This window comes from Ailuropoda melanoleuca, chromosome 8 (assembly GCF_002007445.2).
Source record: "Ailuropoda melanoleuca isolate Jingjing chromosome 8, ASM200744v2, whole genome shotgun sequence".
Classification (NCBI taxonomy): Eukaryota; Metazoa; Chordata; class Mammalia; order Carnivora; family Ursidae; genus Ailuropoda; species Ailuropoda melanoleuca.
This window is the reverse complement of record NC_048225.1, coordinates 31297545-31325531: the sequence shown is the minus strand read 5'-3', so window position 1 is coordinate 31325531 and position 27987 is coordinate 31297545. Positions and strand designations below refer to the sequence as shown.

The 27987-nt window shown below is 35.9% G+C and overlaps 1 protein-coding gene and 1 pseudogene across 1 annotated transcript in view; one reads left to right on the top strand and one right to left on the bottom strand.

Moving 5' to 3' along the window:
• Nucleotides 1-27987, top strand: part of CNTN5 (contactin 5) — a 1363322-nt gene that overhangs the window by 826892 nt on the left and 508443 nt on the right. The window lies entirely within an intron of this gene.
• Nucleotides 2355-27987, bottom strand: part of LOC109491236 — a 44161-nt pseudogene continuing 18528 nt past the window's right edge.

The window sequence follows — 27987 nt, the reverse complement described above, 5'->3', positions numbered from 1 at the left end:
GTATTTACCCCAAAGATACAGACGTAGTGAAGAAAAGGGCCATATGCACCCCAATGTTCATAGTAGCATTGTCCATAATAGCTAAATCGTGGAAGGAACAGAGATGCCTTTCAACAGATGACTGGATGAAGAAGTTGCTGTCCATATATACAATGGAATATTACTCAGCTATCAGAAAGAACGAGTTCTCAACATTTGCTGCAACTTGGATGGCACTGGAGGAGATAATGCTAAGTGAAAAAAGTCAAGCAGAGAAAGACAATTATCATATGATTTCTCTCATCTATGGAACATAAGAACTAGGAAGATTGGTAGGGGAAGAAAGGCATAAAGAAAGGGGGGGTAATCAGAAGGGGGAATGAAGCATGAGAGACTATGGACTCTGAGAAACAAACTGAGGGCTTTAGAGGGGAGGGTTGTGGGGGAATGAGACAGACTGGTGATGGATAGTAAGGGGGGCATGTATTGCATGGTGCACTGGGTGTTATATGCAACAAATGAATCATCAAACTTTACTTCAGATACCAGGGATGTACTGTATGGTGACTAACATAATATAATACAAAAACATTAAAAAAAAGAACTGGGTGTTATATACAAAGAATCATGGAACACTACCTCAAAAAGTAATGAAGTACTGTATGGTGACTAAAATAAATAATAAAAAAATAAAATAGAATAGAATAAAATAAAATAATAAATAAATAATAATTTCTAAATTCCTATGCACCAATATGCAAGCAGATCTAGAATATTTGTTTTACAATTATTTTTTATTCCTTTATTAGACCACAAGAACTGAAAATTTATCAATGTTTTACTTGTCCTGATTTTAAAAAGACTATCTTGATAGATAAATAAGATTATATCTTTTCCTTTAGAGAACATTTTATGCCACTGTTTCTACTCAATTTCATATTTTGTATTTCAGACTCTTTTTCCTGTTTTTTCTTAAAATACTATCTAGGTATTTTTTATCTTAGTTGATTCACCCCCTATGAGATTGAGAAAAGCAAGATTCTTTGTACATGAAATAAACACGGTAATGAAAATAACTGTATTTATCAATTTGTATAATTTAGTTTAACTGTTAGATACTATACAGTATTTGTATTTAATGATATAAGCATTAATAGTATATAATAAAAATGCTAACAGTAATTACTAAGATTTATTAAGAGATTATTATGTGCTAGAAACTGAGGTAAGCTTTTTGCATATAATTTTATATTGACTTGCAAATAAAAAACACCATAATATATCCATTTTCCACACTTAAATATATTGAAAATTAGGAAACTGAGGGAGATAGCTCGCTTGTCCAATGTGACATAGTTAATAAAATGTGAAAGTGAAATTCAAGTCTTACTCTGTCTGATTCTAGATCCAGATCTCTTAATAAAATTTTTGTGGCGTTTCTGCACATGATATCCCATTAAACTACCCAAATGATCCTGAAGTTATGCTGAGCGGTCTCACAGACTCTCATTTTGAGATCGGAAAATTGAAATGAAGGATGCCTGGGTGGCTCAGTAGATTAGGTGTCTGCCTTCCGCTCAGTTTATGTTCCTAGGATCTTGGGATTGAGTCCCACATCCGACTCCCTGCTTGGCAGGAAGCCTGCTTCTCCCCCTGCTTGTGCTCTCCCTATCGCTCTCCCCTCCCCTCTCTCTCTCTCTCTCTCTGCCAAACAAATAAAATCTTTAAAAAAAAGAAGAAAGGAAACTAAAAGATCTTGTATTCTGTTTGTGTCCACACTGCCAAAAGACTTGAACTTTATGTGATATATCCGATGTACTTATACACATTCTTATCATTCTTGCTTTTAATTTATACTTCCGGGTATTCACATATGGCTACTCTTTGGTCTGTTTTATCTCAGGGCCTGATCTATTCAGATTGATTAGGCCCATACAATCTACACAGAGAGCACACATATCAACTGCTTTCACTCTAATGTTATTTTTTCAAATAAATCAAGTGATGCATAATTTCATATTATGCTGAGAAGTTCTTATTGGTTTTTATTAATGTGCATGTGAAACTCAAAATAGCACAAATTCTAAAAGAGGTAAAATAAATAGAATTCATGCCATTTCACTATCAATACTAGGTTACACTTGTTTCAGGAGATACATGGAGACTGTGGTGGTCTCAGTGATGTCTTTATCTTCCAAAATAAGCTCCATTCAGTCTGTTCCAGTTACTCACCTTAGAATAAGGTCTAACCTTAGAAATTAAGAATATCCAGATAGCCTACTTCATTTTTTTTTCTCCTAGAAATTTTATTGGTCCTGGGGATAGGAAGGCAGATATTCCCACCTTCTGCCTCCTGCCGTGAGTACCATAATCTCTCACTGCTTCCCCTTGTGGCAAAAGGTGAGGGTCAGGTGCTCCAGAAGGCCATGAAGGCCTTGAGCTTGGGCCAGGTGCAGAGGTGTGCCACTAGATGGAGAGCAGGGATAAGGAGTGCAGGCAGCCGGAGACCAGAACCTGGTGAATCAGCAGCAAGTCCAGCAGGTTGTAGTCCACAAGGGAGGGCTGGTTCTGGGCCAGTAGGGTCTCGAAAGGATTCAGGTGCCGGGGTGGTGGCTTCACATATAGGAGGACCTTGCCTGCTTCGTAGCTGGTGTAGATAAGGATGAGGTATTTGCTGTGGAGATCCATGATGTAGTCATTCACCAAGTCCACCAGGGCCACCTCCTGCTGGTCCTTCCCGAATAGTGCAGGGCAGAGGCCCAGGTGTGTCAGGATGGCATTGGACTGGTACAGGGTAAGAGCTCTGTCCTGGAACTTGGTAGGCTGCCCCTGCAGCCAGCTCTTGTTGGTCACCACCTCCTCCTTCCAGCTATGGCCTTGGTCACCTGGCAGCTTGCGAATGGCCTCTCAGTGTCCTCGAACAGGGAAGTAGACAATGGTGTAGGGAGGCACAGTTGCAAAGGCAGGCAGCAGAAGCAGCAGCGTTGGTGGTGGCAGAGCCCAGATAGTCTGCTATAGTTCAAACTATTTTCTAGCACCTAAAGTTTATAGCTGCTGTTACTGTTGCAGGCCTAAACTAAACAATTGAATAGCTAGAAGTGTTTTTCTACTCTCAAAACTAATGGAGGCAAGTTTTAACTGTGGTCCAAATTTTATGATTTGAGTTTTTATGTTTGGAAATGCTAGTAATATAAAATCTGTGCCTATTAATCTAATTACATTTTGTTCATTTTCTTCCTAACATAATCTGGATAACATCATAAATATGGATAAAGCTAAATGACTATTTATATATAGAAAACATAAAAATTAACTGTCAACATAATCTTGTTTACCTTTACAACACTGGTACCTCTGTGTCATTTTGAATATGAAATTTTCTTGGATGTTGTCAAACACATTTCAGCATTACTAGCTAAGGAAAAATAAAACATTTCAATACATACATTTTACATTGTCTTTTGAATTAGAAGTACTTGTCCTTGACAGGGGTCCATTGAAACTGTTCTGCCACAAAATGATATCCTTCATCTTTGCTTTAACAGATGTTGTTTCCCCCTGGCCTCTGCCGTAGAGACAAATTATCATCTCCCTATAAGACTATAAAACAGTATTGCTTTTCTTTATTCATAGATTATATAGGCCTCTTTCATTCCTAAAATTTATAACCTTGCACAGAGTGGGGATAAAATAACAAAACCTCATGTACATTTTAACACAACTCTGCATTTAAAATTTACTTTCATAATTATCTCTTTCTTTTAAAATGAATTTTAAAATATATTTCATTATTTAATTTAGAAAATATTTATTGATTACTCATTAATCATATATAACTCTTCAAATAGTGAATCACTAGTAAATGACAATAATAGGAAAAACACAAGCCCCGACAGATAATTCAAATGATTAGCTTTAAAAAGATCTTGGAGAAAAGCAGCTCACCAGACAGTCTACTTTTCCACAAATATAATGGCTTGTTAGAGAAATTTCCACCTCCTAAGACCTCATTTAATAAATGAACTGGTTTTTCTCAATTACATGATAAAGGCATATAACCTGGTGATTCAATTTACCTTAATGATGATAAATTCTAAAGGTTGAAGTGCAGGGCTGTGTGTGTGTGTGTGTGTATGTGTGTATTGTGTGTGTTTGGTTAAGAAGTGTATTTGCCTACACTAAAAGGACTGAATACTCATTCTAGGCTATAAACCTCTACTATTTTATTATAAAATATTAATTCTAATAAAAGAAATCAGCATTAGGATAAGAAAGGAAATTGAGAGTTAGCTTAGCTTATTGTGCTTGAGATAATATATCTATCCTTTTATGACTTCTCTGTTAGTGAAGGGTAAAACAGGGAATAGGTTAGTTGCTTTTTTTTTCCATCAAAGAGGAGCCTAATACAATGAGAGAGATAGGATAACACGGACATTTTTTTCCCCTTTATTTAGAAGGACTTAATCAATGACAGCAGTTACAGACAGGGAGGTTAAGAAACTGAGTAGTATAAATCATGGAAAACAATAAAGCGAGACTTTTCCAGCACAAGGATTTGCCAAACACATCAAATTCAATCGATTTATTTATAGGTAATAAGGATACAGAAACTCTATTTGTCAATAAAGAGAGCAGTGTTGAATACAAGGACAGTATTTCCATTAGAGGAATGAAGTAGAAGTTAGTATTTGAGATGTCAAGCATATAGTAAAAAATAGCAAAAAAACCACATTTGCTTCTTTAAAAGTTAGGCAGTGGATGGATAGTCGGAGTTCAATAGTAAGTTAAGAAAGCCACAATAGTAAGCATTGTATTCTATTGAAAAAATAATTTAAAGTTCTACTATTAACTCTTCAACAATAAAATGCATGGGTGTTCTTCTAGCTTCATCTTCCTCCTCATTTTACACTCAACAAATTTTTAACAATATTGAGGTCTCCTGACCATATTTAAATTGAGCAGTTAATCATGAAATAGGCTTTCATTGTCAGCATTGTATAGAATATAGGTCCTTTCAATTAATTATACTCACATGTAAATAAAAAATTGACCAAAAATTTACTTTTATCCCATTTGAAGCTTATAAGAATCTCTAACCACCCAAAATTGTGCTTTTGCAGAGAGCTACAGTAGAAATGTTGGTTTTAATTTGATTTATCCACTGTCTGACATTACCTCTAGCCCTATCCTGACGTTTTCTGTGATGCTCAGGTATCTTAAAGGTACTTCATTCCTAGATCAGTATTTCACCTATATAAGTCTCAGTTTGAGAAAATTTACTTTTATGTATCACATTCTTTTAGTGTCTTTCCTCCCTGATACTCCACATCATATTTTGTATCTGTTTTGTTTCTGTTCTTAATCCTGTGGGGTTTTTGTGTGTGTGTTTTGTTTTTGTTTTGTTTTGTTTTGTTTTTACTGTGTATAGGCATTCCTAAGTTTTGGGCAACTTTGTCTCTCACTCTCACTCTCTCTCTTTCCCTCCCCCCCCTTGTTTCTATAAACTACCTCAGATACTGTCTCATTTTCAACTATTATCTTTATATAGGATAAATTCATCTCTCCTAAATCCATGTCTTTGTTCTGACTGTATTTCTAATAGCTAGTGCCATGCTGCCTGTTGAATATTTCCTTTAGCATCACAATTTAAATTCATCTTCTTGCCATAAAAACCTGCCAAGCTTCTGAATTTCTCTTTTGTAGGTTGTACCAATGATATCAGACTAGAAAACTCAGGAACATCACTGATTGCCTGTCTTCATTATCTCTTATTTCTCCACCATATCCAACCAATTTCCAAATAATTTTCACACCAACCAATTTCCAAATAATTTTCACACATCCATCCTTTCCTTACCAAAGTGCAAATACCCTAGTTGAAATCCTTAATGTACCTTCTACCTGAACTATTGTGATGGCTTCCTGAATGGTTTGATCATCACTCGGTTTTCCTATACCTCAGTTCTTATCAAGACTTCCCTCTACTTAAAAACAATCATGTTCCACTGAGTACTAATACAAATTAAGGAACTGCACATCTGTACTCAATCAACCTTTCCCAATACCATCTCCCACTTTTGATGCACATTTATTATTTAGTACAGGTAATTTGTAATATCCCTTCTTCTCTCTTCCTCATACAGACCTACTGACATGGAGTGCCTTCTTATTTCTGTAGCTATTGATATCTCATATCTCCTTCGAGTTATAAACCACATGCTCTGTTTTCCATAAAAATTTTCTTGACTTTCCCAGAACACTGAGACTTTTCTATAATGACAGATTTTTAAAACTCTGTTTATGTGACTTAAAGCCCCCAAATCTGGGTTCAAATACAGTCTCCCAGTAGGAAAGTTTAGGGCAAGTTAAAAACTGCTTTCTCTTTGGTGAAATAGGGATAATATTAATATCAATCTCATAAGACTGATACAAGAAATGTATGGGGAAAGATATGTAAGCCTGCTTCTTGACATCCATGAGATAAGGGATCTTTGTTTTGCTTATTAATATATTCCAAGTGCCTTAAATGTGCCTTGCACATATTTTTAAGTGTATAATCTGTAGAATAGTATTAAAATGTTAATATTTCTAACAATATTATTAAGATTCAGGGCACTATAGTTATTTATATATTGTTTTGTTTCCTTTACCAGACAATGAAGTCTATCTTTCTACTAGATATTTATTGAAAACTTACAATGAAATAGATAACTATCCTGTCTCTGTTATTATTCCTGCTTTTATGTCTTCTCTTCTGGGCTATGATTCTCTGCTATCTTCCCACATATTTTGGCACTAGTAGTCCATCTTTAGCCTCTTCTGACCTCATTCTGTGCAGTCTTCTTGAATATTACTACTCCTGGCTCCCATAGGGTACTATGCTTCAGCCCCACATAGTCTTTCCTTGATACCACAAAGCCACTTGCCAATAGGGTCTTATTAAGAGTGTCACCGGCAGAAATTCACATTCCCTGAATCCAAATCTCCCTCTTTCTCTTCATCACATCTTAGCTCTGATGTCATTTTCTTCAAAAAGATATACCTTAAACTCCCTAATTAATTTTAAAATTTAGTTATTTTCTTTTAATGTGTGTCATAATGAAACTCTGCCTTCGAGTTTTCAGGAATTGGATATCACATCAATATATTAGCAAACTAATGGAAAAGGCAACAGATTCTTTTCTATGTTTATAATATAATGATTCACATATAAATCTATGAAAATGTGTACTCTTCTACTTCTAAAGCAGAGTCATATACCACAATTATTGTTTGCCTCCAGTAAGAGACATAAGTGCTTCAAATATCATGATCATATTTGTGAACCCTTAAAAATAAATACAAACATTGGCATATAATAAACATGCATTAATTTAATAAATGAATATCAGTTACAGGAAGAGGAATCAGTTGCTTCTGCCTTGATCTATATAACACCATTAACAAAATACTTATTTTATGCCAGGTATTGTGGTGAGTGTCTTCCATCTCAATCTGTCTTGAGAACTTTTATTTATCCATGGTTTGCTTCAACTGTCACCTTTACTTTTTAATACGGTCTATGTATCCTTCTCCCCTCTATGCTTCAGTAGCATATTATACATTGCTGTCTTGTTGCAGTTTTCATATAATCTAATTATTATATGTCTTCACTGTAAGAATATAAATGCCTGAAAGATCAGGACAAAATCTTTGAATCCTTAAGAATGAAGAACTCTTACTGGGACATAATAAATGTGTACTGGATTAACAAAAAAAATACCAGATACCAGGGTGCCTAAGCCTCTGATTCTTGATTTTGGTTCAGGTCATGATCTCAGGGTAATGAACTCGAGCCCCACATTGGGCTCTGCACTGGCACGGAGACTGCTTTAGATTCTCTCTCTCCCTCTTCCTTTGCTCCCCTCCTCTGTGTACACACACACTCTCTTGCTCTAAAAAAGAAAAAAGAAAAAAGAATGCCACATACCAGCAAACGAATTCAAATAACTTTTTACATATATACATACTATGTATGGATATACATACTATGAAAATTATAATAACATAACCCCTAATAAAATTATTTCATTTTACCAGGAGAAAATATTTATGGTGAAAATATTTATGACTTATAAGTTTATAAATATAATATTTATATATCAAGATGAATATAATCTGTTACAAGATAATTCAGAAATAATGTATGAATATAGTTTCATATAAGGAATTAAGAAAACATGTATTTTAAGTCATCTAATCATTTATAATGAAGCAGAAATATTACAATTTTTAGATAAAAAAAGCTAAGACAAATTATACTTATCTTAAATTTCAAAAATCATCTCTCTGAAATATAAAATAAAAATTATTTCCCTAAGCCAACTGGAAGTCTTTTACAGCCCATTAATTAATAGTAATGTATGATTTGTTTAGTTTATTGCATTTTCCACAACTCATTAAATCTGGGCTTATATGTAGTTGTAGCCTGCTTTGGTTTCACTTGTTTTAATTACTTCATTATTTAAGACAATAGCCATATGGATTCAAGTTTGTTTTTTTTTCTTTCCCTACCTCACAGCATAGTGCTAGCTATTGCTCTTCCAATTTATATATATTTTAAAATACAATAGTCCTTTTTGAGAAAGCTACTGGTTTTTATATTATATTGCTATAGTTTGCTAATTTCACATGTTAGCAGCATCCAGGAATATCTGAGTGTAGGTACTCTAGCTTCTAGAATATTCTGAGGATGTAATTTGTAGTAAGAAGTAATGTGATCTTACAGACTTATTTAGGTGGTTTCCAAGTGGCTTGTCAGGAGTGCTCTTGCTCTAAAGTGCACTTATGAGTATAGAAGCCAGTAAGCTGTCCTTTCTTTACATACTCAAAAAAAATTAGGAAATGACACAGCTTAACATTTCCTTGGCACATATTATGAGTACAGAAGTTCTGGTTCCTTATCCTACATTATTAGTATTTGTTGCACTGTGCACTGGGTGTTATACGCAAGTAATGAATCGTGGAACTTTACATCAAAATCTAGGGATGTACTGTACGGTGACTAACATAAGAGAAATAAATAAATAAATAAACAAATAAATAAATAAATAAAATTAAAAAAAAATAAAATAAAAACTTATCTTTTCATAATTGTCTATGTTATACTTGGTATAGTAGTTGGTGCTTAAAATATGTGATTTTAATTCTCAGTATGATCCTACAGGAAAACCATGTTTATTATAGTTTGCTGCTGAGAAAACTGAGGCCCAAAGAAATTGAAGTTCTTTTTCATGCTCTGTTTAAAATCTTCCCAAAACTCAGGGTGCCTCCCACCCCTGGTGGAGTTAAATTTCTTGGACATTTGGTGCTGATGCATACGCTTTGTGCCTCCTAGCCACTTGACGCCACTATCAGAGCTAAGATTCAGGAACTAGCATTAAAATTAACTAAGTTTCTACTGTTCTGAGAATCAGAGTCAGGACTACTAATTTACTGCTATGACCATTTGTGGAGGAAGTCTCACAGGGAGTTGGGTTCAGTCTGTGGGTACTAACACCATGTTTTATTTCAGCTCCTTGGGCTCCTCTCCCCTGTGGGCGGGTCCCTTCCCCAAGAGGCACATCGTAGTGCAGTATTTATCAAGCCCTATTACAACTTCCTGTATCATCTTTATAAAATAATATGGTTGCTTGGGGAATGAAAATTTATAGGCCACTAGGAATTGTGGAGGTATTTGGGGACTTTTATAATTTTAGTGAGTGGAAACTACTTGAGGTAACTGCCACATGGACTATATAGAATAAGGCTCCATTCCCAAAAGACCATACAGATACTTAGAAATAAACCTTGAATTCCAACACTGATCTAGGTGATTCTAAAGCTTATGTCTTTTCAACTAATTCTCACTTCAAAAGAAGTGCAATAAACATGTTACTTCTTGCAGTCAGGATCACTGTTTTTTAGATCCAAGAGCTGTAGAAAGAGACCATTCTGTTATAATCTATAGAAAAAGACCATCTTTCCACTCTTAATGCTTTTTTTTTTTGGTGTGACAAAGAGGCAGCATAAAGGTGGTGTTTTAAATAAACATGCTTTTACTGAACACCTACTATGTGCCAGGACCATGCCGGTTGCTATGGCAAAGAACTGGTATATTAGTTTTCTTCTGCTGCTGTGATAAATGACCACAAATTTCATTGCTGAAGTGGCACACTTTTATTATCTTACAGTTCTGTAAGCTAGCTCAACATGGGTCTCAGTGAGGAAAAATCAAGGGTGAGCAGGGCTGCATTCCTTTCTGGAAGCCCTAAAGAACAATCAGTTACCTTGTTTTTTCCAGTTTCTAGAGGCTGCCTAAATTTTTTGTTGTCTTGTGACCACTTTTCTCCATCTTCAAAACCAGCAGCATAACATCTCTCTGCTTCCATCATCGCATCTGATTCTCTTTTTCTGCCTCCCTCTATTTTTAAGAACACTATGGATTACATTGGGCCCACCTGGATAATCCAGGAAACTCTGCTTATATTAAGATCAACTGATTAGCAGCCTTAATTACAGGTAAACTTTAATTCCTTTTTTTCATGTAAACTAACATATTCACAAATTCCAAGATTCAGACATGGACACTGTTGGGAGAATGTTATTCTGCCTATCACACTGAGAAGGAGGAAATCACCCAAGCTATACCAGACGTGGTACACAAGAGATAACACCCAAGAAATGTACCTGAAACAGTCAAAGAACAAACCATCATGTAAGAAAATGTGTAACTATAACAATTATAATCATAGCTAAACCCAAAATTTGTTGAAAATTAATCATGTACCAGGCTTTTTTATATAATGATTATCTAAATTTTCAAAACAACTTTTAAAAGTAAGACGCATCAATCTTATTTTGATAAAGGTAAACAGGCTTACGCTTGCCTAGGTTTTCCCAGCTAGTAAGTATGGAAATGGGATTTAAACTTAGGTCTCTAATTTCAAAGTCTGTGCTCCAGTTTGTAAGAACATTCACATAATGAAACAGGATTTAGAGCAAGATGATTCCAAGTCAGTGCACAGCGCTAAAAGGTGCAATGAGTATGTAGTTGCAGAAAAGCAGGAAGGAGGCATGGGGGGGGTGAAGACAAACTGTTCATCACAGGAGGTGGCAAGCAGTATAGTGTGAGGTGAGGAAGATCAACTGTAGTGGTACATGTGAAGATTTGTGCTGAGGAGGCAGACAGATAAATATTGACAATAAAAATGAGGGAGATTTTGGCTGGCCTATAATCTCTTGAATCTGTGATTGAATGGATAAATAAGAGGGACTCCTGTAGGTCTTAAATAAGTGAGAAAATTGATGAAATTATGTCTTAGAGACATTAGTCTGAGCAGAACAAAGGACGATTGGGAAAGAATAGATTAAAACACACAAACAGGCAATTTCAGTGATTTCAACACCAAATGACATGGGACTTTCAGAGTGTAGGTGACCAATAATCAAACTACAATATCCTCTTATGGAACACCACTTGTTCTATTTATCTATATGACATCTCAAAATTAATATTTTGAAGACTTCTCTGAACTCATAAAAAATAAGTTCCAGGGAACCTCTTAATGTTAATTTTCTCCATACTGTTTGCTATATTTAGGCCTTAAAATGTTTATAAATTATTTTTATATACATTTGCATAACTGGATCTATGAACTCAGTGAGGCATAGTTTCATACACATTACTAAGAGGGAATTAAACCTCTGAGAAATGGTGATTTCTCAAAATCCAGTGATGATTTCAATCCTGAACTTACTGAAAAGCCTTGCCTTTTTCTTCTATAGATGTTGAATGGTAATAAATATAAATAAAACTCAAAACATTTAATATATCTTACATGAAAAAGATCCTGATTTTTATTTCTTATGAAGTTGGCATAATATTAAACTTTAACTCTTTAAATAAGAACACTAGCAAGCATAAAATTCACCTCTTTAACTACTCCCTAAATCTCCTTTCTATCTGCCAAAATTGTTATCTTATTTCCTTCTTTATGTTCATTATAAATACATGGCTGAAATCTACTCATTTCTTTAAACTACATACCAGGAAACAGGATCACCAGCTGCAACTATCTGACAAGGCAAAATGTGAAGAATTGATAATATGTAGTCAATTGATCTAGATAGAGCAGAATATGGTGTAGACTATGACAACTGATTTTCATAGACTTTACCTCTGCTCGGTTTGCTTCTGTATTCCAGGTATTAAATCAGATCTATGTGGCAAAGACGATTAGAAAAGGGTAACTACTCCCTTAGGGATCTATTTTAAAATGTTACAATTAAAATTTTCCAGGAAGTTTCAAGCAATTTTAACCTCCTGGCTGATGCACAGTATTGAGCAGCACTGTTAGCTTCAGGATGCTATCTGGAAATGGAAATTCTGATTTATCCTTGCCCCCTGCCATGTCACCTAATTGGAAGTCTCCACTCTCAGTGGTAGACACACTAATACATGATTTTGCCAGTGGAACTGGGAATAGCATAATAAATGGTTTTGTGATTGGGGATATATGCTGTGCCTATATTTGGAAGGAGGAAAGTGTTTAATTGCTCTCTAAATAAATTTGATTGCATAAATGTAGCAAGAGTAGAGAGGTGGGATTTTTTTCAACTGATAGCAAAAAGTGTAATCATTTAACCTTCAGATTTATAATTCAACCGTAAGAAGTAAACTTGTCCCAGGAAAAAACAATGATTTCCAAACCACCATGATCACCTCACCTTTCCATTCCTTACCCCTCACCTCCAGCCAGAGACCTTCAATGTATATTTGACAACAACCATGAAATCTGAATAATGGTTCAGAAACTCTTCTATTAGAGGAAGCCATGTTTGGATATTATTAATGTAATTTGTATGTTTTAAATCTTAACTAGGCATGGTAAAGTATGGCTAACCTTATAAAAAATAATATTTAGGGACACGTGGATGGCACAGTTGGTTAGGTGCTCCACTCTTGGTTTCAGCTCAGGTCATGATCTCAGGGTCATGAGATTGAACCCTGAGTAGGGACCTGCACTCAGCGTGGAGTCTGCTTGAGATTCTCTCTTTCTCTCCCTTTGCTCCTCCCCCCAGTGTGTGTGCTGCTCTCCCTCTCTCTCTCAAATAAATAAATCTTTAAAAAAGAATAATATTTATACATAGTGGCAAAATCAGAAATATATTATTATTATGTAAGCAAGTCAAACTAATAATTTCAATCACTAAGTTTAATCAAAAGTAAACATTAAACCATGAGGAATTTTAACATAGATCTTTGGGTTAGAAAATTGAACTTACATTTCAGATGAGCTTTTTTCCCCAGATTTTCTTCATAATTACAGACAAATTGAAAGCTGCCTTTTGGGGGAAAACATAAAAAGCAATGAGTCCACCATAACTCTCCTCATATTTTCCCTCCTTATTAGTATGGAAAGGGGAGTGACTTATGTGTTAACCCCATATACCCTTAGAAGAAATTCAATAACTCTATTATATTTGACAAGTTTTTATCTGGTTTCTCAAACTTTAAAATGTCATAGCAAAAATATATAAATTGGAAATGAATATATTTGCAGTAATTATTTAGGTTCTTTATGGCCAACTGCATTCTCTCTTTCAGGCCTGACCTAATTGTAGTTAGAACCAGCCTGGATTGCCTTTAAATCATGGGAAGAGAGTGTAATGTCTAATATCTTTGTAAGTAGGAATTGACTCATAATAAGATCAAAGAAATCTTAAAATTATCAAATTTAAGAAACTACCAAAAGATTTAACAATTATTTGCCATTAATACTAAACCCTTAAGAACAGAACTAAAGGAAATATTCTATAAATTCTAAATAAAAGGATCAAGTTCTTGAAGGAAATATGAATACAAAAGAGAATAGTTTTCAGTTTATAGAACAATGTCAACGTACTGAATTTGTAATTAGTAAAGGATTTTAAATATCAGAGCTCTACAATTCCTTAATGAGACTGATTGAAGTACAGACCATGGGTATTATAATCATTACTCAGAATATCTTACCATTAGCCAGCCTGGCTCTGGATTGCTTAGATTGCAAATAATTGCTGGCCTTAATTGCTATTAATTTAGAAGAAAAAAAAAGATTGTCTTCTTTCAAAATTGATCATCAGCCTGGTGTTAAGAGCTGGAATTTGAATCTTGATAATAATAAATGCAGAAGTGTTTCTCTTAAAGCTACAACTATCCAGCACATGCTTAATGTTAGGTACTGAGAAACATGTTTTATATGTATTTATGGTCTAGAAAACAACAGAAGGACATACACATAAATTTGAAGGGAAAGAAAATATGACAAAGAATTTTGTAGATTCATTGCCCTTTTTTCTTTCCTGGGATGGCTTTTACTTTGTCCACAAATGTAGAAACAACATCAAAGCCAGAAAAAAATCCAGTTGGAGTTGTTTTTCTCATCAAGAGGTTTATGTCTAAATACTTGATGTTTACTTATCATTAAATCCAGTTGTTGAAATTATTAGTTTGGTTGGTTTATACAGTAATCTAATCAATATATTTCTGATGTGGTCATGATGTATAAATACTATTCTTTATATATTTAAATATAAATATAATGTTGCTATGAAAGACGGCAGATTAATATCATTAAATAAATTATTTATGTGTGATTCAATTAACTAAAGAATGATTCATAGTACTTAAAGGAAAATAAAATTGAAACTATGGTTACACACAGTAAAGTAAGATAAAACAAATTTTAAAGGACATACGAGGAAGTTCTGTTTGTACTTCTCATTAGACTGTCATCTGCACAGCCACCAAAGTTGTAACAGTTTTGAAATACACCAAAGTATTTTATTACATCCAAAGTCTCCACTCATCTTTATAGCAAGTGATTCTAGTACTTACCAATAAAACCTGCTGATAAACAAATACGCTGCAGAATGAGAACGTAACTAAAACTTAGCTTTTGTTTCTTGGCAACAAATATGCAAATATGTTTGGTGACTAAGTTCATCCATCTGAGTTATTTTTATTTCCAATAAAATCACTGTAGTATGTACTTGATTTATAAATTTCTATTCTTATTCCATAGGCACAGCTTTTAATGAAAATATGCAAAACAAAAATAGCCATGACCTGTAATATTAAAGTTAAAATGTTAAACACCTATTTGAAAGGAAATTTCTAGCTTCATGCCCTGATGACAGCTGAGTTTGCTAAACAAGTGTAAGTAAAATATATCATATTTGAAGAAATCTTACAGAAAAAAAAAGAGTCCTGTCCCTCAATTCTCTGAAGATGGCATCTGTAAACTACTATCAGTAGATTTTATGTAGTAACATGTACCAGTTTCTCAAAACATTCAACTTAAAGATTTATCTTTACTTTGATGTCTATCATATGACTCTTTTTAAAAAATATTTTATTTATTTATTTGACACACAGAGAGAGACAGCCAGCGAGAGAGGGAACACAAGCAGGGGGAGTGGGAGAGGAAGAAGCAGGCTCCCATCACAGGAGCCTGATGTGGGGCTCGATCCCAGAACGCTGGGATCATGCCCTGAGCCGAAGGCAGACGCTTAACGACTGAGCCACCCAGGCGCCCCTATCATATGACTCTTTTCTTAACATTCTCTTTAATTATGCAATAATTAAAAATTATTGCATATTTGAGATTAAATACTTTCATAAAAATAAAAAATGGAAGTAATTACACATAACAAAGGATATACTAATGAACAATGTAGCCAAGCTTAATAGTATATTTTCATAATAAGCTATGTCAATTTGATGTTTTATTTTATGATTAAATCTATAAAGTACAATATAGGCCCAAAGACAACAAAGAACTTTATAACAATGCATCATTATAAAGCAAATATCTTTGTAACTATCACCCAGGACAAGAACTAGAACCTTATTGGTGATTATAGAAACTGCCTCATTGCAATCTCAAACCTCTGTCTACACATAAATGACCATTATCATGAATTTAAGGAATTAAGGAATTGTTAATTCCTTGAGTTAATTTAGTTTTATCACCCCGTGATCATCCCTATAGTTTGCTTTTGCACATCTTTAAAAAATATATGTCTTTTTAATTCTCTCTTTATTCCTTTCCTTTTGTTACAACTCATCTGTTGAGGAATCTAAGTAATTTGACCTGTAGAGTTTCCTACAGACTGTAGTTTTCTGATTGTACATTCATGGTACAGTGCAACACGTTGCTGCATCTTCTGTATTTTTCACAAATTGCCAGCTGGATCCAGAGGCTTGATCATAGCCTGTTGAGGTCCAAACCAAACCAAGTTTGGTCCCTCTGAACACAGGAGTACACTCTCTTTGGAAGGTAGACAATGTTTGGTAGTCCTTCTTGTGATGTTAGTAGCTATCGATGGATAATGTCTATATCCATTAATACATAGGGTTTGCAAAATGAGAATATTCTAGATCTGTCATTTATATTTCAGTTGTTAGTTGGAATGCTTTAATGAATAGACACTTCCTCCTTATCTGCTATTAGGTCACCTAGTGGTAGAATTCATACAGAAAAAGCTGGACAAATGCTTGATTCTTTGTCTTTATTTACCAGTTTCCAAGTTAACAAATCGGTTCTTTTTCATTTTTGAAGATAAACAATTAGTCTTTTGATAACAAAAGAAATCATGAATTTAAACATATTGGTAAAGTTCAGTCAATTGTCATTATTATCTTTCTTGAAATTTGAATATTCCTATTTTAGCTAGTGGAAGTCCCTTCAAGATGGCTCTTGGTATCTTACAGTTTGATCCTAATGACGACCATCTGTTGTGACAAGCTCCAGATTTAGAGTTGATCATTTCTCTTAGAACCCCTATTTTTTTTGAAACTGGGAAATGATATATCAAGAACACAGGTTACCAGAAGTGCTCATTGCTACACTATTATTAAGAATAAAATATTTCATGAGTAGATCATACTAATACTTACAATCTGAATCCAGGTTTATAGTGCTTTTTACTTCTCCTTTTCAGAACAACAATAGAATCTCCTTTCCTACTAAGGATGATAGAATTAGAATATCTCCTAACTTTTCATTTACTTTATCTGATATTATGCAGATGAGGCTCTGAATAACAATAGTATGACAAATGACAAATAAGAGAATATTTTTTTCATATACTGGTTTGATTTTGGTTTGATTCATATATTTTTTGAATCTAGATTTTTTCATATACTAAAAGTTGATTATCAGAGGACTTTCTAGATTTGAGTGGAGAAAAGTAACAAGCTATCAATTTTATTCTATTTGATGATTTCTGAGTAATGTAAAAGTCATACATTTTCCCATAGCAATAAGGAATTAAAAACTATAAAATGTGTGTGTTCCTAGTTTCAACTGTACTATATTCTTACAACTCCAGCCAAACCTCAGCTTCCTCAGATATGTGTATTTCTCTTATCTCTCACATTATCTTAGATATTCTCAAAACACTATATCTAGTACTTAACACATTTGTAATAACTCATTCCAAGTCACCTCACTAAAAGCCTGTGAACTCAGACCTATCTTTCCAGAGTACATACTCAGTACACACCTGTTGAATGAATGACTGACTGAATGAATGAAACAGCCTCCTCATTTTTAAAATAAATGTTAAAAATATTACTTTAGTTCTATATTTAACAAACATCATTACACAAAGACTTTTGTATATTCCTATATACAAATATACAATATTTGTAAAGTGATTTTTCACTTCAGAAAAATAAATCACAAAGTGTAACATAGTTCTAATTTATTTCAATCAATGCTATTCCCTTCCATTCCTCCAGGCTGGACATTAGTAATGTATCACCCTGACAAAATTATAAAGAGTGAAGACTCCATGTTATCCCTCACTGAAGTACAGCTAAGAAGTTTTGATACCCTTCTTCTGGTTTTAATATGCATGGTTGTTATTGTCTAGCTTATCTTTTTTTTTTTTTTTTTACCTTTTTTTGTTTTTAGAGAGTGAGAGAGAGAGAGTGTGTGTGCACATGCATGGGGCGTGGGAGGTTGTGGTGGGGAAGGGGCAGAGGGAGAGGGAGAGAGAGAATCTTAAGCAGGCTCCACACCCAGTGTGGAGCTGGAGACAGGGCTCAATCTTACAACCCTGAGATTGTGACCTGAGTGGAAATCAAGAGTCCAATGCTTAACCAACTGATCCACCCAGGTGCTCCTAGCCCATCTTCTACCTTTAACTGAGCTGAGCTATTCCAGAATCATGCAGCCAATATCCATACAAAATCTCCTAGCCTATAAATTGCTCAGGGTTCACATTGGAACCCCATTGCATTGGCTTGTTTTGCAGGCTTTCCAGACCTGTTATTAGTACCCTCAATTCCTAACTTCTCACTCTGTCCCCTAATTATGCCTTTATACTCGCCTCTGACATCTGACGATTGATTTTGTTCTAATCCCGACTCTGGTCCTCCTGAGTGATTGTGCTTAGTTCACAGACTGTGGTCCTCTCCTCTGCTTCAGGGAACACTTGGTCTTTTTTTTTAAGGTTTTATTTATTTATTTGACAGAGATAGAGACAGCCAGCGAGAGAGGGAACACAAGCAGGGGGAGTGGGAGAGGAAGAAGTAGGTTTCCAGCGGAGGAGCCTGATGTGGGGCTATATCCCAGAATGCCAGGATCACGCCCTGAGCCGAAGGCAGATGCTTAACGATGGAGCCACCCAGGCGCCCCAGGGAACACTTGGTCTTTATTCAGCTTCATCCTCAAGATCCAACCACATTATTCTTAGGGCTAGGGCCTCAGTTGCCTTAGGAGTATAATGAAGAAATGATCTCAATATGCGTATATTTAAATTGAACTAAACAATAAACATGAGATGTTCAAACTTCTTGATCCAGGTATCAGATGAATAATTGACCATCCTTGAAAGACTTCCATATAAGAGTTAAAAATGAAACATTTTATAAGTGTAGCATTTTATAACTTGCAAATCTTGTAATATATATTATTACAGTGCCCCTGAAACCTGTAGTCCTGAACACCGAAGATTATTCAGTGTTATAGAGAATTAATGAGATTCAGAGACATTAGTAATTTTCCAAGATCACACAGAATTTAAGTGCAAGCATGTGACTGAATCTCATCATCTTATTCCTACATCAAGTCATAAATTTCATTATTTCATCACCAATTGTATAATAATGACCAAACTTCTTAACTTTTACATGCCTCAGTTTCTTTTATCCTGTTAAATGATTTTCTCTGTCAAAGTGAGATAACTATGTAAATTGCTTTGAACTCCTAAGGGGGGAATAAAAGGTGGAAGAGTGGTAATTAAATGCCATGGTATTATAGATGTTTTTAAATAAAGTTGAAAGGTTCATGGAATAAAATTCTTTCCATATTTTCATTAATATGAATTTTAACACCCTTTGGAAGTTAACCTGGAAAGTGTTTTCCTTTTTTTATAATACAAAAAGAACCTTATTCTCATTGACTCTGAAATTATTTATAGCAGAAAATACTCAAGTTTCATGAAACCCAAAAGGATACGCAATCATTTAAACAGACCTTTTTGCCAGTGGACATATCTATCTTTAATTGAACTTCTCAGGCAGGCCACATAGGGAATAAAAATCCAGTGTTTCAAAGCCATTGGAAATTTTGTTTCTGAATTCAGGTCCACTGGATCAACAGTGGTATACCCAAGTGGAAACTAGTTCTGCTCATTTATTCTGCCTTTTGAACTTACCAAAACCAAGTTATCTGCTACACTTCTGAGAAGTTCTTGAATTAAAAGACACAATAAATATAATTAAATATAATTAATGTTGATCTTACATGAAGTTGGACAAAGCTCTAAAAGTACACTCCCCATAAGCCACTCACCCCCTCGAAAAAAAGGAAGAGGTAGCACTTTGCTAAAAACAAGAGCTGTGAACCATAAGCACCCAATAAAGGAGGTCTGGCTTAATGGGAAATGCCATTATATGCCAGTAATATGTTCAGACCTTAGTTTTCACCCAGCAGCAAGACTTTCTGAATAAATCTCAAAACAACATTGAGAAAGAGAAATCTATAACATTTGTTCCTGGATAAGGGGAACCTAAATGGAATGATTGACCTAGATCCAGCTTCTTTATAAACATGCTCATGTCGTTACTATCAGAAAGAAAATGGAGAGTCCTTATCAAAACAAAAACAACAAAATCTCTAATCAGGATATAGCTGGTCTTTCTAGATAACTTATTATAAGTAAACAGGAGTTTATGTGTTTATCAAGTGCATAGAGAATAAGAAAAGCCAGTGTTTTCTATCTGTGTAATTAAATATAAAACCAGGGAGTTTGCAAAATGAATCAGCTTCCTTTAAGAACAGTGTTTCCACACATTTTGCAGAGTCACCATCTGTAAATCAGAAACCAAACATGTCTTATTGCAGGAAAAAGAAAAAGATAAAATGAATAAAAAACTGTTTTGGACCTCATGTTTTTCCAGGAAGAAATGCTAATTCTCTGCAAGACATTGCTTTTATCTTTTGAATCATTGGTAAAAGTTGGTATTGAGTAAGATTTACTATTAAAGTGACTCTGTTTTGATGCTTTGTGTTAAAAAAAAAAAAAACTTGGCAGGGACTGAAATGGCCCCAATAGAGGAGCATCTCCTAGCTTCAAACAGAAGCAAGTAGAAATTCTCTCTGGGGGAGAGCATCCTGATTCAATTACAGAGGAAAATGTTACAGCAAGTGAAAAAACAAATAGGAAAAAATACCAAATTTTTACCACAAAAACTTAAATTAACATAATTTTCAGGTACAGAATACAAAATAACTATGTATTAAATGCTTAAAGAAAATTAAAATGTGTTAAAATTAAACAAGAATCAAGACGCTATCCAAATTGACCAGATTTTCAAAAAAAAAAAAAAACTTTTCAAATGAAATATCTCAAGTGAATTGCTTAAAATGTACAATAGTCATTTCTGAAGCAGAATTGAATAGAAATAATGAAAGAACAAATATTTCAAAATTCAGTAGCTGAGAATTTCACAAAACTCATGAAAATTATGAGTTCATGATACCAGAATATCAAAGGTGCGATTAGCACTGAGTAGCGTAAGAGAGAAATCCGCACCTAAACACAGTGCAGTGAAACTACAGAACACCTACTACAAATTTTAAAAACAGAAAGAAAAGACAAAGCACTTAAAAAGAATGACAACTAAACTCTTCAATAGAAACCAGAAGACAGAAAGATAAAATCCTCAAAGTACGACAAAAAAAATTGCTATCGTTCTTGAGTTAAGATGGTGGAGGAGTAGGGGACCCCTTTTTCAGCTGATCCCCTGAGTGGAGTTGGATAGGTACCAGATCATCCTGATCATCCATGGAATCAGCATGAGACGCAGGAAGATACATCTGGATTTTTACAAATGAACATCTCCAGCACTGAGTATTGAGGTATGAAGCGGGGAGCCATGAAACTGTGCAGAGAGATCAGAAGAAAAACGGAAGGGGGAGGGAGCAGCCGCGTTTGGGTGCTGGGAAGTGGCAGCCACCTGCACGAGAGAGCCGGTGGACTTGCGGACTGGCACCCGCAAGAGAGCAGACTGAGACCGTGAGCCAGGAAACGCATGCCACCAGATGGAAACGGAGCTCCGGTGTGCTCACTGGAACCAGACTGAGACAGGGAGTTCCGGAGTGGGCAGGGCAGCTGGCGGCTGGTGCCTGGTGGTGTTAGAAACACAAAGGACATAGACACGCCAGCCCTGGAAGTGAGGGCTGGGACGCTGGGTGTGGGGTGCACATCCCAGGACGCTGCAGGGTTGAGCACCACCAATAGAAACAGAGTTCAAGTGGCCAGAATATCAGTGGAGAACGGTCCACGATCCCTGTGTTTTGAGACACAGGCTGAGATTCGGCTACTGCTGCTCTGACTCTCAGAAGAGGCACAGCAAATCACCAGGGAAAGCAGCCAGAGAACAAAAGCCTGGAAATACCGGCTCACAGTGTGCCCATCCCCATCCCCCTTGCAGGGGACACAGAGACTCTACCCAAACACGGTTGCCTGAGTATCAGCGTGGCAAGCCCCTCCCCCAGAAGTCACACTGAAAAATCAAGAAGCCCACATCCCTTAGATCCGTATATAATGAGGGCCCACTGCCTGGGTCCTGGTCAATAATTTGGGCTCTGGACAACCCCACAACCTCTCCGCATAAGAATGACGAGAAGGAGAAATCCCCCCAGCAAAGAAAGACAATGAGTCTGTCGCCTTGCCACAGAACTAATGGATATGGGTATAAACAACTTATCAGAAATGGAATTCAGAGTAACAATGGTAAAGATGATGTGTAGACTTGGAAAAAGTATTAATGAAAATGTTAATGAGAATATAGAATGTCTAAAGGCGGAAATGAGAGTCAATCTGGCAGAAATTAAAAATTCTATGAGCCAGATGCAGTCAAAACTAGAGGCTCTGGGGCACCTGGGTGGCACAGCGATTAAGTGTCTGCCTTCAGCTCAGGCACGATCCTGGCATTATGGGATCGAGCCCCATATCAGGCTTCTCAGCTATGAGCCTGCTACTTCCTCTCCCACTCCCCTGCTTGTGATCCCTCTCTCGCTGGCTGTCTCTATCTCTGTCAAATAAATAAATATAGTCTTTAAAAAAAAACCTAGAGGCTCTGATGGCCAGGGTGAATGAGGCAGAAGAACGTATCAGCAAACTGGAGGTTGGGTTAGTAGAAGAGAAAGCTAAAATAGAATCTGGACTTAAAAAAATCCACACACAAGAATATAGGTTACGGGAGAGTAGTGACTCAATGAAACGTTACAATGTCAGAATCACCGGCATACCAGAGGGGGTGGAGAAAAACAGAGGTCTAGAAGAGATATTTGAACAAATTGTAGCTGAAAAATTCCCTAATCTAGCAAAGGAAACAATCATTCCTGTCCAAGAGTCAGAGAGTGTCCAAGAGGCAGAGAGGACCCCATCCAAGCTCAACCAGGACAAACCTACGCCACGGCATGTCATAGTGCAATTCGCAAATATTAGATCCAAGGATACAGTATTGAAACCGGCCAGGGCAAAGAAATTTCTCATGTTCCAAGGCAAAGGTATCAGAATTATGTCAGACCTGTCTACAAAGACCTGGAATGAGATAAAGTGTTGGGGGGGGGCATTTTTAAAGCTCTTTCAGAGAAAAGCATGCAGCCAAGGATTCTTTATTTCGCAAGGCTGTCATTCAGAATTGATGGAGGAAAAAAGACCTTCCAGAATTGCCAGTCATTGACCAATTTTGTAACAACAAAACCAGCCCTCCAGGAGATTTAAGCAGGGTTCTATAAAAGTAAAAAGGCCCCAAGAGTGATACAGAGCGGAAAGTCACAATCTATAGAAACAAAGACTTTACTGGCAACGTGGCATGATTAAAATCATATCTCTCAATAATCAGTCTCAATGTAAATGGCCTAAATGCGCCCATAAAATGCCACAAGATTGCATTGGATAAAAAGACAAGACCCATCCATTTGCTGTCTACAAGAGACTCATTTTGAACCTAAAGAAACATTCAGACTGAAAGTAAAGGGATGGAATACCATCTTTCATGACAATGGACCTCAAAAGAAAGCTGGGGTAGCAATTCTCATATCAGACAGATTGGATTTTAAACTAAAGACAATAGTTAGAGACACAGAAGGGCACTATATTATTCTTAAAGGAAGTATCCAACAAGTGGATATGACAATTATAAATATATATGCCCCCAACAGGGGAGCAGCAAGATACACAAGCCAACTCTTAACCAGAATAAAGAGACATATAGATAAAAATATGTTAATAGTAGGAGACCTCAACACTCCACTATCAGATATAGACATACACCCTGCAAAAAATCAACAGGGAAACAAGGGCTTTGAATGTNCTGGCAAAAACTAAGCAAAGAATCAAAGGCTTTGAATGCCATACTCGACGAGTTGGACCTCATAGATATATATAGAACACTACACCCCAGAACCAAAGAATACTCATTCTATTCTAATGCCCATGAAACATTCTCAAGAATAGACTATGTTATGGGACACAAAACAGGTCTCAACCAATACCAAAAGACTGAAATTATCCCCAGCATATTCTCAGACCACAACGCTTTGAATTTGGAACTTAACCACAAGGAAAAATTTGGAAGAAACTCAAACATTTGGACACTAAGAACCATCCTGCTCAGGAATGAATTGATAAAGCAGGAAATAAAAAATCAATAAACAATTTATGGAGACCAACGAGAATGAAAACACAACAGTCCAAAACCTATGGGATACTGTAAAGTCAGTCCTAAGGGGANTCGATAAACCAGGAAATCAAAAAAATCAATAAACAATTTATGGAGACCAACGAGAATGAAAACACAACAGTCCAAAACCTATGGGATACTGTAAAGTCAGTCCTAAGGGGAAAATACATAGCCATCCAAGCCTCACTCAAAAGAACAGAAAAATGTAAAATGCAGTTTTTATATGCTCACCTCAAGAAGCTGGAACAGCAACAGAGGGACAGGCCTAATCCATGCACAAGGAAGCAGTCGACCAAGATTAGAGCAGAAATCAATGAATTAGACACCAGGAATAGAGTAGAGAAGATCAACAGAACTAGAAGCTGGTTCTTTGAGAGAATTAATAACATTGACAAACCTCTTGCAAGACTTATCCAAAAGAATAGAGAAAGNAGGACTAGAAGCTGGTTCTTTGAGAGAATCAATAAAATTGACAGACCACTGGCAAGACTTATCCAAAAGAATAGAGAAAGGACCCAAATTAATAAAATAATGAATGAAAAAGGAGAGGTCACAACCAACACCAATGAAATTGGAAGGATTATTAGAAAATTTATTAACAGCTTTATGCCAATAAATTAAGCAATCTGGAAGAGATGGAGGCCTTCCAGGAAACCTATAAATTGNGCCTTCCTGGAAACCTATAAACTACCAAGACTGAAACAGGAAGAAATAGATTTCTTAAATAGGCCAATTAACTATGAAGAAATTGAGTCAGTGATAAACAACCTTCCAAATAATAAAACTCCAGGCCCAGACGGTTTTCCTGGGGAATTCTACCAAACATTCAAAGAAGAAATAATACCTATTCTCCTAAAGCTGTTTCAAAAAATAGAAACAAAGGAAAGATACCAAACTCATTCTATAAGGCAAATATTACCTTGATCCCCAAACCAGGCAAAGACCCCAACAAAAAGGAGAATTACAGATCGATTTCCCTAATGAATATGGATGCCAAAATCCTCAACAAGATCCTGGCTAATAGAATCCAGCAGTACATTAAAAGGATTATCCATCATGACCAAGTGGGATTCATACCTGGCATGCAAGCATGATTCAACATTCGCAAATCGATCAGCGTGATATATTATATCAACAAGAAAAGTCTCAGGAACCATATGATCCTCTCAATTGATGCAGATAAAGCATTTGACAAAAAACAGCATCCTTTCCTGATCTCATAAAAACCATCTATGAAAAGCCTACAGTAAATATCATTCTCAATGGGGAAAAGCTGGAAGCCTTCCCCTTAAGAACAGGAACACGACAAGGATGACCACTCTTGCCACTATCATTCAACATAGTATTAGATGTCATTGCAACAGCAAGCAGAAAACAAAAAGGGATTAAGGGAATCCAATCGGCAAAGAAGAAGTCAAAATGTCTCTTTCGCAGATGACATGATATTCTATATGGAAAACCCAAAAGAATCCATTCCCAAACTATTAGAAGTTATAGAGCATNAAGAAGAAGTCAAACTGTCTCTCTTTGCAGATGACATGATACTCTATATGGAAAACCCAAAGGAATCCACTCCCAAACTATTAGAAGTTATAGAACAATTCAGTAAGGTGGCAGGATACAAAATCAATGCTCAGAAATCAGTTGCATTTCTATACACGAATAATGAGACTGAAGAAGGAGAAATTAAGGAATCCATCCGATTTACAATAGCACCAAAAACCATACATTTCCCTGGAATTAACTTAACCAGAGACGTAAAGGACCTATATGCTAGAAACTATAGATCACTTTTGAAAGATATTGAGGAAGACATAAAAAGATGGAAAAATATTCCATGCTCATGGATTGGAAGAATTAACATAGTTAAAATGTCCATACTACCCAGAGCAATCTACACTTTCAATGCTATCCCGATCAAAATACCGNGAGACTGAAGAAAGAGAAATTAGGGAATCCATCCCATTTACAATAGCACCAAAAACCATACGTTACCTTGGAATTAACTTAACCAGAGACGTAAAGGATCTATATTCTAGAAACTATAAATCACTCTTGAAAGACATTGAGGAAGACACAAAAAGATGGAAAAATACTTCATGCTCATGGATCGGAAGAATTAGCATAGTTAAAATGTCCATGCTACCCAGAACAATCTACACTTTCAATGCCATCCCGATCAAAATACCCATGACATTTTTCAAAGAACTGGAACAAATAGTCCTTAAAACTGTATGGAGCCAGAAAAGGCCCCGAATCTCCAAGGAACTGTTGAAAAGGAAAAACAAAGCTGGGGGCATCACAATGCCGGATTTCGAGCTGTACTACAGAGCTGTGATCACAAAGAGAGAATGATACTAGCACAAAAACAGACACATAGACTAATGGAAGAGAATAGAGAACCCAGAAATGGACCCTCAGCTCTTTGGCAACTAATCTTTGATAAACCAGGAAAAAACATCCAGTAGAAAAAAGACAGTCTCTTCAATAAATGGCGCTGCGAAAATTGGACAGCTACATGCAAAGGAATAAAACTTGACCACTCTCTCACACCATACACAAAGATCAACTCTAAATGGATCAAAGACCTCAACGTGAGACAGGAATCCATCAAAATCCTAGAGGAGAGCATAGGCAGCAACCTCTAGAACATCATNTATGACATCGGCCAGAGCAACCTTTTTCACGACACATCTCCAAAGGCAAGAGAAATAAAAGATAAAATGAACTTATGGGACTTTATCAGGATAAAGAGCTTCTGCACAGCCAAGGAAACAGTCAAAAAAGCTAAGAGGCAGCCCACGGAATGGGAGAATATATTTGCAAATGATGCTACAGACAAAATACTGGTATCCAAGATCTACAAAGAAATTCTCAAACTCAATACATAAGAAAAATTAAACAAATAAAAAAATGGGCGGAAGATATGAACAGACNATAAAATGAACTTATGGGACTTTATCAGGATAAAGAGCTTCTGCACAGCCAAGGAAACAGTCAAAAAAACTAAGAGACAGCCCACGGAATGGGAGAATATATTTGCAAAGGACACCACAGATAAAGGACTGGTATCCAAGATCTACAAAGAACTTCTCAAACTCAATACACGAGAAACAAATAAACAAATCATAAAATGGGCAGAAGATATGAACAGACACTTTTCCAATGAAGACATACAAATGGCTAACAGACACATGAAAAAATGTTCAAAATCATTAGCCATCAGGGAAATTCAAACCAAAACTACACAAAGATACCACCTTACGCCAGTTGGAATGTCAAAAATTGACAAGGCAAGAAACAGCAATTGCTGTAGAGGTCCTGGAGAAAGGGGATCCCTCCTACATTGTTGGTGGGAATGCAAGTTGGTACAGCCACTCTGGAAAACAGTGGGGAAGTCCCTTAAAAAGTTAAAAATGGAGCTACCCTATGATCCAGCAATTGCACTACTGGGTATTTACCCCAAAGATAAAGACGTAGTGAAGAGAAGGGCCATATGCACCCCAATGTTCATAGCAGCATTATCCACAATAGCAAAATCGTGGAAGGAACCGAGATACCCTTCAACAGATAATGGATTAAGAAGTTGTGGTCCATGTATACAATGGAATATTACTCAGCTATTAGAAAGAATGAGTTGTTAACATTTTCTGCAACATGTATGGCACTGGAGGAGATAATGCTACATGAAATAAGTCAATCAGAGAAAGACAATTATCATATTGTTTCTCTCATCT